At 44.0% G+C, this 15,609-nt stretch overlaps 1 pseudogene; it reads left to right on the forward strand.

Annotated features, from left to right (window-relative positions):
- Positions 1 to 662: 662 nt before the first annotated feature.
- On the forward strand, positions 663 to 10,833 carry LOC139412617 (major facilitator superfamily domain-containing protein 4A-like; annotated as a pseudogene).
- The last annotated feature ends 4,776 nt before the right edge of the window (positions 10,834 to 15,609 follow it).

The following is a 15,609-nucleotide window of genomic DNA, read 5'->3' on the forward strand; positions in this document are numbered from 1 at the left end:
ATAATACTACTACTAATAATAATAGGTATAGCACTGTTCCTTATCAGTCCAGTATGTGCCTGGTTAAATAAAGGTGAAATAAATGTTTAAAAAGTTCCCTGGCGACAATTTAGCTTTTGCAACGAGACCATTAAATATATTTTAGACAATGGTAGAAGAGGGTGTAGTTCTGTTCAGTTTATCGCTAACCTTATCACAGGGACTTTGAAGCACTGCATGCTGATCTTGGAATAAACTGACGATAGCAAAGATTCCATCTTTGACAACGCCACATAAATGGAATAGGTACTAGCTAGCTTGATAGTCAATGTTTGCGCGCTAGCTCTGCAAATTCAGCTAGTGTGTGAACCCTGGCAACATTTAAAACATTTAAAAAACATTGATTTGGCGCGATTGACTGGATTAACCTCACGTCAGTTACGTGCATTGAGTGCCTTTCGGACAGTAGATACTAACCCTATATCGCCTTGCCAGCTAAAGAACTGGCAGTGGATCAAACCATTGTGAGGCAAAGGGCGGGGGGGTCGTAATCTTTTGAAACTTAAAAACGCGCTATTAAGTGTCTATAATCAGCACAAGTGCTTTCATTGCGTATTATTAATATTATTGAAATTACATAGTTATGTTTACAGTGATATATTGGGGGGGGGGGGGACAACGAGATGTTAGCAGATGATCTGGTCTGGGCTTTGTTCAAGCACCACTGGCAGCACACCCTGACCTACTGGAGCGTGTTCTTTAGTTTCGGGCTGTGTAATTGCGTTCCTGGGGCCGACCATCCTGGACCTGAGGTGTCAGACCCAGTCCACTCTGCAGGAGATCTTCTTCTTCGCCCAACAGCTCTCCCTCATGCTGGGGAGCGCCCTGGGAGGAATCTTCAAGAAGATGTGAGTGTCAGATGTCTGGCTACTGGTGTGGCCAATGTGTACCAGCCAGGGTTGGGGTAAAATTTGTTTCAAGTGATTTTTAAACTATAACCTGGGATTTGTTTTTCGGCAACAGCAATTAACAGCAGCCCCTCCACTAATTTTGGTGTGCAGCAGAGGGATTGGCAGTCATAACATCCACATGATAGTCTACTTTGAAACATTTTAGCGAGTTCTAATCTCACCACGGACCATTTTTTGCTCATTAGCAACTTTACAACTACTTGCTACTTTACTACTTACCATGTTAGCTGACCCATTTCCTAACCCAAACCTTAACCCTTTAGCTAACCCTTCACCTAACGCTCACCTCAACCCTTTTAGCTAACCTTTTCCCTAACCTTAACCCAACTCCTAACCCCAAGACTAGCTAACGTTAGCCACCTAGCTAGAATTCGTAATATATCATACATTTAGCAAATTCGTAACATATTGTATGTTTCACATATTCGTAACATATAACACTAATTGTAATTCATAACATATCATATGAAATATGTGATGGACAGCCACAAATTAATACGTAGCATACGAAATGGAGTGTCTCAGATATAAGTACCGAATAATACGAAATGCTCAGGGACAACGTTGCGCAACCAACCACATGTCTGATAAAAACAAATGTCATGACAGGCCTGATGGAAACAGCAACTTTTTCTGTCAATTTTCCAGATGTCAACAAAATACACTGGACAAGGTCCTGGGATCTTCTTGTGTCTGTATTATGCGAGAAATGACAATGAAAACTCCCTTATGTGCAAATATTGATTTAATATCCATCATATCGAAGTAGACTTGGAGTCATAATATGGTGTGTGGTCCTCCCTCTATGACTCGGGAAACCATGCAGTTCATTAGGCTACAGCTGAAACAAGTTATGATGAACTAAACAGGATGGTGATCTTGATGCTCCTTTCCAATAAATATCAAGGGTCTTATTCTGGCGACATGATTGTCGATGCCTGACTGCTGTTTGACAAATGCAAATATTCTGGCTCTTATCCACAATAACCATCTTGTAGACTAGCTTACCCGCTCAGCCTACCCACACTGTATCAGCAAGCTGTTGGCTAGAGCGCACTTTCCAAGACCAGAGAAGGCAAATTTAGCTATTTATTTGTGATCACTATCGGTAGAGTTGAAAATGCGATGGAAAGACAATTTACGTGAAAATGTGTACATTATCAGCGTTTTGTTCCCCGAGCCACTTAGTTATCACTCTTGCCTTATGGCAAGGTGCTCCATCGTGCTGGAAAAGGCATTGTTCGTCACCAAACTGTTCCTGGATGGTTGGGAGAAGTTGCTCTCGGAGGATGTGTTGGTAACATTCTTTATTCATGGCTGTGTTCATAGGCACATTTCTGAGTGAGCCCACTCCCTTGGCTGAGAAGCAACCCCACACATGAATGGTCTCAGGATGCTTTACTGTTGGCATGACACAAGACTGATGGTAGCACTCACCTTGTCTTCTCCGGACAGGCTTTTTTACGGATGCCCCAAACAATCGGAAAGGGGATTAATCAGAGAAAATTACTTTACCCCAGCCCTCAGCAGTCCAATCTCTGTACCTTTTGCAGAATATCAGTCTGTCCATGATGTTTTTCCTGGAGAGAAGTGGCTTCTTTGCTGCCCTTCTTGACACCAGGCCATCCTCCAAGTCTTTGCCTCACTGTGCATGCAGATGCACTCACACCTGCCTGCTGTCATTCCTGAGCAAGCTCTGTACTGGTGGTGCCACGATCCCGCAGCTGAATCAACTTTAGGAGGCGTCCTGGCGCTTGCTGGACTTTCTTGGGCGCCCTGAAGCCTTCTTCACAACAATTGAACCGCTCTCCTTGAAGTTCTTGATTATCCGATAAATGGTTGATTTAGGTGCAATCTTACTGTTAGCAATATCCTTTGCCTGTGAAGCCCTTTTTGTGCAAAGCAATGATGACGGCATGTGTTTCCTTGCAGGTAATCATGGTTGACAGAGGAAGAACAATGACTCCAAGCACCACCCTCCTTTTGAAGCTTCCAGTCTGTTATTTGAACTCAATCATCATGACAGAGTGATCTCCAGCCTAGTCCTCATCAACACTCACACCTGTGTTAACGAGAGAATCACTGACATGATGTCAGCTGGTCCTTTTGTGGCAGGGCTGAAATGCAGTGGAAATGTTTTTGGGGGATTCAGTTCATTTGCATGGCAAAGAGGGACTTTGCAAATAATTTGCAAATAATTGCAATTAATCTGATCACTCCTCATAACATTCTGGAGTATACACAAATTGCCATCATACAAACTGAGGCATCAGACTTTGTTAAAATTAATATTTGTGTCATTCTCAACTTTTGGCCATGACTGTACTGTTCACAGATCATAGGGTCTTACCTCCGGCCAAAAGTTGAGAGGTCTAAAAAAGTGCCTAAAATTGCCAATTTCATAATTTTCTGAAAGGTTTGTGACAAATGTTGTTCCCCCCACACGGGACGGTTGAGCTAATGTGCGCTAATGTGATTAGCATGACGTTTTAAGTAAAAAATTACATTTCTCAGGACATAGACCTATCTGATATGGGCAGAAAGATTAACAAGAATTTAAGCTAACTGCACTGTCCAATTTACAGTAGCTATTTACAGTGAAAGAATACCATGCTATTGTTTGAGGAGAGTGCACAATTATGAACTTGAAACTGTATCAATAAACCAATTAGGCACATTTGGGCAGACTTGATACAACATTTTGAACAGTAATGCAATGGATAATTGGATCAGTCTAAAACGTTGCACATACACTGCTGCCACCGAGTGGCCAACATTTAAATTACACATAGAGTCCTAAGTCATAATGGCCTTTTTCTTGCATTTTAAAGATGGAACATAAAAAATTGAAAACACTTTTATTTCTTCGTATTATCTTTTACCAGATCTAATGTGTTATTCTCCGACATTAATTTCACATTTTCACAAATTTCAAAGTGTTTCCTTTCAAATGGTATCAAGAATATGCATATCCTTGCTTCGGGTCTTGAGCTACAGGTAGTTCAATTTGGGTATGTCATTTTTGGCTAAAATTGTGTGTGTGGTGGGGTCTGATCCTTAAGTTGTTTAAACTCTTTCCTCCCAATGACGTTCCTATATGAGAATTACCAGCGCAATCTGAGATTCCCAGTGCTCCATTGGTTCTTGCATTAGGCAAAGCGCTGACTGGATGGCATTAGGGTGTAATTAGTGTTCAGGATATGGGAGGGGTTGCCAAGATGCCAACAATGCCTTGTGTGAATTTGTCTCAGTGATGCTCATGAATTGGGAAGTTGAGTATTTTGCTTCTGTCACCACCCCAGAACATAACAAATGACTGCCCTCTAAGAACTGCCAATATTGTTCCCATACCAATGAAGTGGTATGGGAACAATTACACATACACCTGTATCACCTGTATCAGAGCTGAGCACTGAAGAGAAAACATAAAAACAGAGGGAGAAGGGGAGTAGAGAGAAACAGGAAGGGAGAGAGAGTGAGCGATGGGAAGAGAGAGCGATTGAGAGGTAGAGAGAGCGATTGAGAGGTAGAGAGCAAGAGAGAAAGAGAACATATTCTGGTGTTGGGGAGGGAGAGAGGAAAAAAAGAGATGTACATATTCTGGTGTTAACTGCAACTTTCTGTGTTTATTAGGGACCCAGTCTAATGGAACGTTAGTTCTCAAACCAGCTCACAGAGCGAGAGAGTGGAAATTTGCCAGGGCAGTGGTGGAGATAAGGCGGGGCTTGCTGGACACTAGGTGCCTCGGGGGTCGGAAACTCTGACAAACAGGGTAAATACGAATGTAGCATTTATCAGTGGGGATTGGGTCAAGGGGACATTCCTGCTACAATACTGCCCACGCTAGTAGAGCTGGAGAAACAAACCCTCAGCTACCCTACCTCTAGCCCTGGGTTAAGGCCAGAGAGGGAGAGCTAAGCAGGCCTGGGCACAGTCACTTCCTGGATGGGAGACCAGATGTGTCTAGAAGTGGAGAGAGGGCCAGCAAGGGGGCTCAATTACCTTGTTGTAACTTTACTTTCATTAATCTGATGACTGTTTATTCATTTAATCCACTAACTATGTTTAATTGTTACCCAATTTTTAAATTAATGATGTAACAATTAACTCATTAGAAATTTGGGGCACCATGGAAGAGGTTATTTAAAGAGTTACCAACTCCCGAATTAAACTCTATAAGGTCTTTACCTATAACATCCATAAAACAGTCAACATATTAATCAGAACCTTTTATTATATCATTCTGAACAGTCGTAACCTCATACATCTGCAAAAACCCCAGCCTTACTCATGATTCAGTACTATATCAATTGGTTTAATTATTTATTTACTAGTTAACTAAAATAAGAAAACAGGATAAAATACACACTTAATACATGAGAAGATCCCTAGCGGACTGACAATATGACGGCTTGTTACAGAGGGGGGGAAAGAGAGGGAGAGATAAAAAGGGACACTTATCGTGGATACATTTTAGAACGATTCTCACATTTAATCAAATACTTTGCACACAAACCGGTGCCCATTTGGAATAAGAAATCATGAATGTATTTCTTTGCCGTTTGAGACTCGTAATAGGATGGGAGGGTTTGAAGCGTTGTAGAATGGTCCTCTTCGATTCGCTTTCCTCGAAATCTGACTTAGGACAGCTAATCAGCCGTACCAGTGATTGTCTGGGAGTTGAGATCCTCGCCTACGCCTCGTGTTGATTGTTCAGGGTTCAGGATTCAGACCACTTTACACGTACAGCTGCAATCTGGCAATGTTCTGGTCTCAGAGGTGAGGTATTTCTTCACCTTGTGTTGAGGTTCAAAGTTCTACCCATTTGAAATGTGTAGCTCCTGCCTCACGTTTCCTGGTCTAATGTTTATTTCTGTTGACAATCCTTTTATGCCCTCTGGCCGAAGGGAGCGGTTCTGTCAGTCTGACAGGGTATCTGACCTTATTGGGGTGTGGCTACTTACTTATGCACAGTTTATAGTAGATAGGAATGTGATTTTAGGAGGTATAAGAGAATCTCTGAACAAAAATACTTGAATCCTTGTTCATATTATATGCACAATGTATTGGATGGAAACTTTACAGATAAAGGGGATATACTTTCCAAGTTACAGTATTTCGTCCATCATTTTTAATGACGTCAAAATAAAAAACAGCATGACATTAGTTTTCAATAGTTCCCCACTGACCATTCAGTCTGTTAACAAAGGACATTCCTTTCACCAATACTGGAGGGGAAAAGAGAATCCTCTTCTCATTAAATTTATGACAGGGCGTGAGATGTGGTTTTTGCCATAATCCCACTATGCCACCATGTGCTGATGCTTGGCATTGCCATGGCAATATCTGGCATGGCAATGGGGGTGATTGACACCATTGCCAACCAGTAGCTGGTGAAACTCTACCAGAAAGATTCAGATACAGGTCAGAGAGGGGAAGGGGAGGAGAAAGTGAGCGGGGTCAATGGTATTTTAATCACAAATTTTCCCCTCCTATCTCCTCAGGTCCTGCATTTCTTCATAGGGCTGGGTGTGTTGGTGAGTCCCCTCGTAGCAGACCCTTTCCTGTCTGAGGGGAGTTGTATTCTGGGGGGACATGACAGCCAACTCCTCCACTGACCCCCATCACCTTTGCAGCTCCCTGGCAGGCAAAGGGACAACCCCACTGCACAATGTATCCCACCACTTCCACCTCCACACAGAGGGCATCATCATCACCACCAACATCTCCCACTCATTCTGGATCATGTCTTTTTATTAATGTAAGTGTATAAGCACTTTGTTAGCAGTTAGAATGTTGCGTTGTAGCTGAGGTTGATACAGTAGCTGCAGGTTAGCAGTAGTGGCTGGTTGTTTTGAATAACAAAACAAAGGGACATTGTACCACGGGGCAAGCTTCCTATAGATCACTGAGATAGATGGCTCTTTTAAATAACAAATAACCAGCGAGTCACAGCTTTTTTTATTTAATATTTTCAATTGTGTATGTTCTTTCTCTAGCTGCCTGTACCTGTAGCAGTGTATTTGTTGATGTACCTTGAGCGGCTGTTTCCCTGCTCCAACCAAAGCCCTCATCTGCTGGACAAGGAGAAAACCTCAGAGAAGAACGAACAGGACCACAACATCCAGGGTAAGACACCTCTCACCCAACCCAAGGGTAAGTCTAACAATACTCCCCTCACACCACCACAGGGTAAGACACCTCTCACCCAACCCAAGGGTAAGTCTAACAATATTCCCCTCACACACCACAGGGTAAGACACCTCTCACCCAACCCAAGGGTAAGTCTAACAATACTCCCCTCACACCACCACAGGGTAAGACACCTCTCACCCAACCCAAGGGTAAGTCTAACAATACTCCCCTCACACCACCACAGGGTAAGACACCTCTCACCCAACCCAAGGGTAAGTCTAACAATACTCCCCTCACACCACCACAGGGTAAGACACCTCTCACCCAACCCAAGGGTAAGTCTAACAATAGTCCCCTCACACCACCACAGGATAAGACACCTCTCACCCAACCCAGGGGTAAGTCTAACAATACTCCCCTCACACCACCACAGGGTAAGACACCTCACACATTCACCCAACCCAATGTAAGACCCCCTCCTAAAATATCCACAACAGCTGCCAGGGTAGAACCCCATAGACACTACAGCCCCAACTCCAAACGTCTCACCAACTAAAACATGGCTAGTGTTGGGCTAGAATAAAAGCCTGAACACTCTGTAGCTGTCCAGGCCTGGGGTTGAATAACCCTGTACTAAACATGTAATTCTGTACTGTAAATCCAGGTCACTGTGGTTTGCTTGGCTGCTGTAACTATGGTGAAATGAAGGATCGCCCCGCCTCTTACATCACCGACGGCATCATTGTGAGACTGAACTTTGCCACACACACACACACACACACGACTGCTCACTGTCAACCTACTAATTCCTGTTTGTTTAACCCAGGGTTCCTACACAGGATTCATTTACACCTACGCAGTGTCTCCTCCCCTCTCTCAGCCAACCATCTTGTGTGGCAATCTGACCAGTGTGTTCTGGGCATCTGTCACCGCGGGCAGACTGGCATCTATATATCTGTCATACAGATACACACAACAACGACTAATCAATGTCAGCCTGGTACAGACACACTTCTGTTTTTGTAAACTAGAATCAAATCAAATGTATTTATATAGCCCTTCGCACATCAGCTGATATCTCAAAGTGCTGTACAGAAACCCAGCCTAAAACCCCAAACAGCAAGCAATGCAGGTGTAGAAGCACGGTGGCTAGGAACAACTCCCTATAAAGGCCAAAACCTAGGAAGAAACTTAGAGAGGAACCAGGCTATGTGGGGTGGCCAGTCCTCTTCTGGCTGTGCCGGGTGGAGATTATAACAGAACATGGTCAAGATGTTCAAATGTTCATAAATGACCAGCATGGCCCAATAATAATAAGGAAGAACAGTTGAAACTGGAGCAGCAGCACGGCCAGGTGGACTGGGGACAGCAAGGAGTCATCATGTCAGGTAGTTCTGAGGCATGGTCCAAGGGCTCAGGTCCTCCGAGAGAGAGAAAGAAAGAGAGAATTAGAGAGAGCACACTTAAATTCACACAGAACACCGAATAGGACAGGAGAAGTACTCCAGATATAACAAACTGACCCTAGCCCCCCGACACATAAACTACTGCAGCATAAATACTGGAGGCTGAGACAGGAGGGGTCAGGAGACACTGTGGCCCCATCCGAGGACACCCCCGGACAGGGCCAAACAGGAAGGATATAACCCCACCCACTTTGCCAAAGCACAGCCCCCACACCACTACAGGGATATCTTCAACCACCAACTTACCATAGTGAGACAAGGCCGAGTATAGCCCACAAAGATCTCCGCCACGGCACAACCCAAGGGAGGGGGGGGCAACCCAGACAGGAAGATCACATCAGTGACTCAACCCACTCAAGTGACACCCCCCCCCCAGGGACGGTATGAAAGAGCCCCAGTAAGCCAGTGACTCAGCCCCTGTAATACGGTTAGAGGCAGAGAATCCCAGTGGAAAGAGGGGAACCGGCCAGGCAGAGACAGCAAGGGCGGTTCGTTGTGAGTGTTGAAGTGAAACAGCTTTATATGACGCGTCTGAGAAAGACATTATTGGAGAGATGATCAGATATTTGAGATTGGTGTATATTTTAAAACAGTCAGGTGGTTACATAGAGGTCTTTATTGCACACTCGTACAACACACACACATACAATGTGAAGAGCACGAAACCCAGTTTGAATTCAAATAAAGTCAAACAAGCATTTAGAGGTAGATTACACATGGTAAATATTCTGATGTCCTCCTTACAACTGTATTTAGAGAGAAGGGCATGAACATATGATAACCAAAATAAATATCTGTACCTCTCTCCTGCTCTCCTGCCCTTCCCTCTATTTCAAGTGGGGATGATAGTGGTGCAGTGTCTGCTGTTGATCCTGTACTCCAGCCATGTGTTCATCTTCATGGGGACGTGTGTGTTGGGCGTCTTCATCAGCAGTGTGTTCCCCTGCTTGGTGGCCCTCACAGAAGATATGGTCAACTATAAAGGTACACACACAGTAAGAATGCTTATATTTGAGATTATATAGATAGTCTCCTCTCCCTGTCTCAGGTTGTGTCAATACAGTCCTGGTGACCAGTGCTGGTATGGGAGAGATGGTTCTGCAGCTTCTCACAGGACAGGTAAGGAACACAGGAGTGCGTGTGTTTGACTGCTTTTTATGAATAGACTGTGTATACCAGGGATCATCGACTAGATTCCGCCACGGGACAATTCTTTATTGAGCAGATGGTTGGGGGGCCAGAACATAATGACAGATCATTTGTCGATTGCAAAGTGACCAAATGAAGCCCAATCATGTATAATATTTTACTAAAACAATAATTTCAAACTTTTCTTACATTTCTGAATACAATCACTTGTTTCTCTATTATGCGTGGGAATACTTAGGAACAGGTTTCCAAAATTAAAATCACTCAGAGCTGATTTCCTGTTGGTTTTAGTCTTTTAAGTTCAATAATGATTGAACTCTTGCGGGCCAAATACAACCACACACAGGCCAAATTTGTCCCGCGGGCCACTAGTTGGGGAACCCTAGTGTACACTGTGTAATGTGTTTCTCTCTTCAGTTGATCCACAGTATAGGCAGTCATAGTTTCCTGTTGGTTAGTATGATCTCATCCTGCATCGGATTCACTGTGTTCCTCAACCTACTCTACATTCAACACCTACACAGGAGCTCCCAAGCAGGTACACACATACAGTTTATGAGGAAACTATTTTCGTAAAATAAAACGGTCTTATTTATTTCTCTCTACAGCCAAAGGTGCTAGTAAGGAAATCGCCATGACAGAGAAGCCTTCAAGCTAGTGATGGAGGCCGTGAGGATGAAACAAGGGACAGAGAGATGAAGACTGAGATCAGATCAAACACAAACTCCGATGGTTGATTCAGATTTAGCTGACTTTAGATACTTACAATAGTCTATCCACCCAGAAATCAGCTGTTTGGAGTTATTTTTGTATGTTAGAACTGGGAAATGTTATGCAGTAGCTGTCTGAATGACTGCGGCATTCTTAAACTAGGAGTTGGAGAGTAGATGTTAACTTTGCTTGTTTGTGTATTGATAAAGCAGTGCTTGTTCATGTCTTTGTCTTTCTAAATGCTGTCTGACCATGACACAGTGTAAAGCCTCCTCAGCTATGAGACCAAAGCCTCCTCCATTGACATGCTGCTTCTATAAACTCAGGTCAGCTGGTATCCTGCTGGATCCTTGACTAATCCCAGTGTCTTAGAAAGAGCTTTAATGTAGACAATGACCCTTGTGACTCAGGTGAAGCAATGACATGAGGAGAAATGGTGTTGCTATGTGAGCAAGGTGTGGGTGTTGTTACCTCACGGGGCCATCGCTAGATAAAAAGTGCATTTTTTGGCGGAACTCCGTCTGGGTCTCAATTTACTGTTGAGTTAGATTAGTAGAATGAATACACAAGGTGCAATTTTGAAATGTGGTTATGCATTAGCAGTTTCTCTTATGTCAGCCACTCAATTAGCCAACCAAATCTTGCTTAGGGCCCCCAAAGGGCTAGGGCCGGCCCTGCTACCTCAAACACTTGTGTCACAGGGCCAGCCTTCCAAATCTCTTGTTGACTTGTGAGAAGCTTAGTCTTGCAGGGCTAAGGAAACACAGACAAGGTGACTAGAGATATTTGTTTTATTTTATAGTCTCACGTTATAAACGTTTCCTACTTCTCAAACATACTCCAAGACAAGTAGCATGTAAACCTGTAAAAAGCATGTTGAACTAAAATAATTTACAGAAGTGAACAAAACAAGAACAAAAGTGTAGAAGCAAATGGTCAGTTTGTCATTTAACCTATAAAAGGAAGGGGAGGGACAATGACCCAAAACACACCTCCAGGCTGTGTAAGGGCTATTTTACCAAGAAGGTGAGTGATGGAGTGCTGCATCAGATGACCCGGAGTACACAATCGCCTGACCTCAACCCAATTGAGATGGTTTTGGATGAGTTGGACTGTAGAGTGAAAGAAAAGCAGCCAACAAGTGCTCAGCATATGTGGGAAATCCTTCAAGGCTGTTGGAAAAGCATTCCAGGTGACTACCTCATGAAGCTGGTTGAGAGAATGCCAAGAGCGTGGAAAGCTGTCATGGCAAAGCGTGGCTACTTATGGAATCTTAAATATAAAATATTTTTATTTGCTTACCACTTTTTGGGTTACGACATTATTCCATATGTGTTATTTCATAGTTTTGACGTCTTCACTATTCTACAAATGCGTCTCTGTGTAAAATGGATTTAGAGTTTTTTCCCTCTAGTTGCACACTGGTAGAAATGAGGTCAAACAGATTTCAGTTTTCCTGCTTAAAATCCCTTTTTATTATATGCTTATGGCCCTATACAGCTCGTTGTGTGCAGTCTTAGTGCAAGCATCGGTTTGGGTTGGTAAATAAACAGTTACGAAAAATGTTGATGAAAACTCTCTTGGGAAATAGTGTTGTCTACTGCCTTTAATGAGGTACTCTAGCTCAGGCGAGCAAAACCTTGAGACTTCCCTAATATTAGAGAAAGGCAGATTATCCACTCGTCAGGTATCCCACTTACTGATGATGGGGATTTGGGCCTGGTCCAGGAAGAGCAGTACGTCCTTCGTATCTGCATCATTGAAGAAAAAATCCTTGTCCAGATCGAGGTGAGTACTTGCTGTTCTGATGTCCAGAAGATATTTTTGGTCATAGGCAACAAAGGCAGAAAACATTATGTACAAAAAAAAATAAAATCAATGCGAAAAACACAAAATACCACACTTAGTCGGGAGCCTGTAAAATGACAGCTAACCCCTCCAGCGCCATCCAGTGTTAATATTGTTAAACATACAGCATGTCAACGTTCTAAAAAGAGTGTCCCAAAGGACATTAAGGCCTAACCTATTTGCAAGACAACCACTGGTTGGATCTGGATCTGACAATTAATCTTGATGGTTGTACAGGCAGACCATTCCATAAAAATGGAGCTCTATAGGAGAAAGCCCTACCTCCAGCGTCTCTCACATGGATAGGCAGACCATTCCATAAAAATGGAGCTCTATAGGAGAAAGCCCTGCCTCTAGCTGTTTGCTTAGAAATTCTAGGGACAATAAGGAAGCCTGCATCTTGTGACCGCAGCATACGTGTAGGTATGTACGGCACGATCAAATTGGAAAGATAGTTAGGAGCAAGCCCATGTAATTTTTTGTAGGTTAAGAGTCTCGACCTTTTTAAGTCTTTACTGAAGACTCATCTCTTCAGTAGGTCCTATGATTGAGTGTAGTCTGGCCCAGGAGTGTGAAGGTGAACGGAAAGGCACCCTTGCTGCCTCTCCCTCTCTCCACTGGGATTCTCTGCCTCTAACCCTATTACGGGGGCTGAGTCACTGGCTTACTGTTGCTCTTCGATGCCGTCCCTAGGAGGGGTGCGTCACTTGAGTGGGTTGATTCTCTGACGTGATCTTCCTGCCGGCCCCCCCCCCCCAAAGTTTTGGCAAAGTGGGTGTGGTTATATCCTGCCTGGTTGGCCCTGTCTGGGGTTATAGTCGGACAGTGTCACAGTGTCTCCCGACCCCTCCTGTCTCAGCCTCCAGTAGTTATGCTGCAACAGTTTATGTGCCCGGGGCTAGGGTCAGTCTGTTTTATCTGGAGTATTTCTCCTGTCTTATCCGGTGTCCTGTGTGAATTTAAGTATGCTCCCTCTAATTCTCTTTCTCGCTCTCTCTTTCCCTTATCTCGGAAGATCTTAGCCCTAGGACCATGCCTCAGGACTACCTGGTCTGATGACTCCTTACTGTCCCCAGTCCACCTGGTCGTGCTGCTGCTCCAGGTATATCAGCTATAACATTTATGGATTATGTACCTTTGTTTGTAACAATGTTTTTTTCCCTTGTCAGTGTTGTGTGGCAGCCCCATGCCCAGGATGATGGTGTGTCATATGACTATTCCCAGATCTATGGGCAGTGTTCATTTTGTAAACATAATAGTGACAAAAATATGTCAAACACCTATTTTTCAGCTGCAATTGAGGAGGTTATAACTGACTAAATAAACCCAGAAAAACCTTTCATTTGACTTAAACAGGAGGAGACTAAATTATCTGTGACTAAAATCTGACTACTGAGTGGACAGGACAATAGTTTTTGGAGAGATTGAGAGCTTTCCAGTGATAAGCACAATTATTATTTGCAGCACAGATGCGCAACACAGTTCCGTTCAGCAGTGGGAAGGACGCGCCACACCCGGCACACACAGCCTAGCCTATATCAGCTTGTGAGCTGCTGGGGAGCAAGCGATGAGCGTGAGCAGACAGGCTCTGCCTCCTATTATACACATTACTTAGGCGACTCTCTTGCTTCACCTGTAGCTAAACAGTCACCAGCAGCCTGGTTATGAAACACAAGCTGTTTTACGAAATGAAAAACAATAGCATTAAGTTTAAGAGTAAAACAACAGTCTAGCTATGTCTCTGTCCCTTGAGTGTAGAAACGTTTAAAAATGTGTAGTCTCTATCGCTTGTCGCTTGTGTAGTTTCCCCACCGCTTGTCATAGCGAGGTTCTGTAACCAATGAACTAGCCAAGTCTCCCTCTTTTCCTCTGAGAAAACGGTGAGTTAATGTGGACCCAACGACTCAGAATTCAGTACTTGGACCAGGACTTGAGCACGGGGACTTCAGCCATAGGGACATGTGACTCGATAATTGTTGACTCTTACTTGGACTCGGACACAGGGGACTTGGAACTCGATTTCGGACTTGAGGTTTAGTGATTCGACTACATCACTGGGCGAAACAGTTATCAGCTCCCTTTCTACTTTTGGACATCAATGTGCCTGTGTTGATAACAATGGCAATGACGTGACCGAGTGATGGAGGTGCAACCCATACTACTTTTCCAATACTTTGCAACACCATCTGGTGATTGTGCTACTCTCAAGCATGTCTGTTTTTTAATGAAATGTGCAATATCTGTGTAGGCTGAATTAGGATTTTACATGGCCGGATAATTGTTATAGTGTATATTCTTATATAGTGAACAAAAATATAAATGCAACATGTAACAATTGCAAAGATTTTACTGAGTTACAGTTCACAGAAGGAAATGAGTCAGTTGAAATTAATTCATTAGGACCTATTCTATGGATTTCAAGTGGCTGGGCAGGTGCAGCCATGCCCACCCACTTGGAACCTACCTACCTGGCTGCCCGGCCAGCATGACCTTACTATCCGACTAGCCAGACCTACCTGGCTGCCCGACCAGCATGACCTTACTATCTGGCTAGCCAGACCTACCTGGCCGACCTGCTAGCCCTACCAACTTGGCTGGTCGGACCTACTTGGCCCGACCAACCTACCTAGCTTGCTGGCTGGCCAGCTAGACCTACCTGGCTGGACTTATCTGGCAGACCTAGCTGGCCAACTGGCTAGACCTATCTTGCTGGCCTGACCTACTAATTCACCAGCCAGGCAGGTCCGGCCGGCAAAATAGGTCCGGCCAGTCGGCCAGCTAGTTCCAAAACATACCCTTAATAATAATTAATGCAAGTCATGCAGAGCCCTTGGTCTAGTGATAACCCAGCTTAGACACGTCACCCTTCTCCCACATTTTGTTGTGTTAGCCTGAATTTTAAATTGAGATTTGTTGTCACTGGCAATGGCAACTGACAATGCATGTCAGAGCAAAAACCAAGCCATGAGGTTGAAGGAATGGTCTGTAGAGCTCCAAGACATGATTGTGTCGAGGCACAGATCTGGGGAAGGGTACCAAAAAAATGTCTGCAGTATTGAAGGTCCCCAAGAACACACTGGCCTCCATCATTCTTAAATGGAAGAAGTTTGGAACTACCCAGACTCTTCCTAGAACTGGCCGCCCGGCCAAACTGAGCAATCGGGGGAGAAGGGCCTTGGTCAGGGAGGTGATTAAGAACACAATGGTCACTCTGACAGAGCTCCAAAAGTCACCTAAAGATTCTCAGACCGTGTGAAACAAGATTCTCTGGTCTGATGAAACCAAGATTGAACTCTTTGGCCTGAATGCCAAGTGTCATGTCTGGAGGAAACCTGGCACCATCCCTACTG

Source organism: Oncorhynchus clarkii, chromosome 7 (genome assembly GCF_045791955.1).
Source record: "Oncorhynchus clarkii lewisi isolate Uvic-CL-2024 chromosome 7, UVic_Ocla_1.0, whole genome shotgun sequence".
Taxonomy (NCBI): domain Eukaryota; kingdom Metazoa; phylum Chordata; class Actinopteri; order Salmoniformes; family Salmonidae; genus Oncorhynchus; species Oncorhynchus clarkii.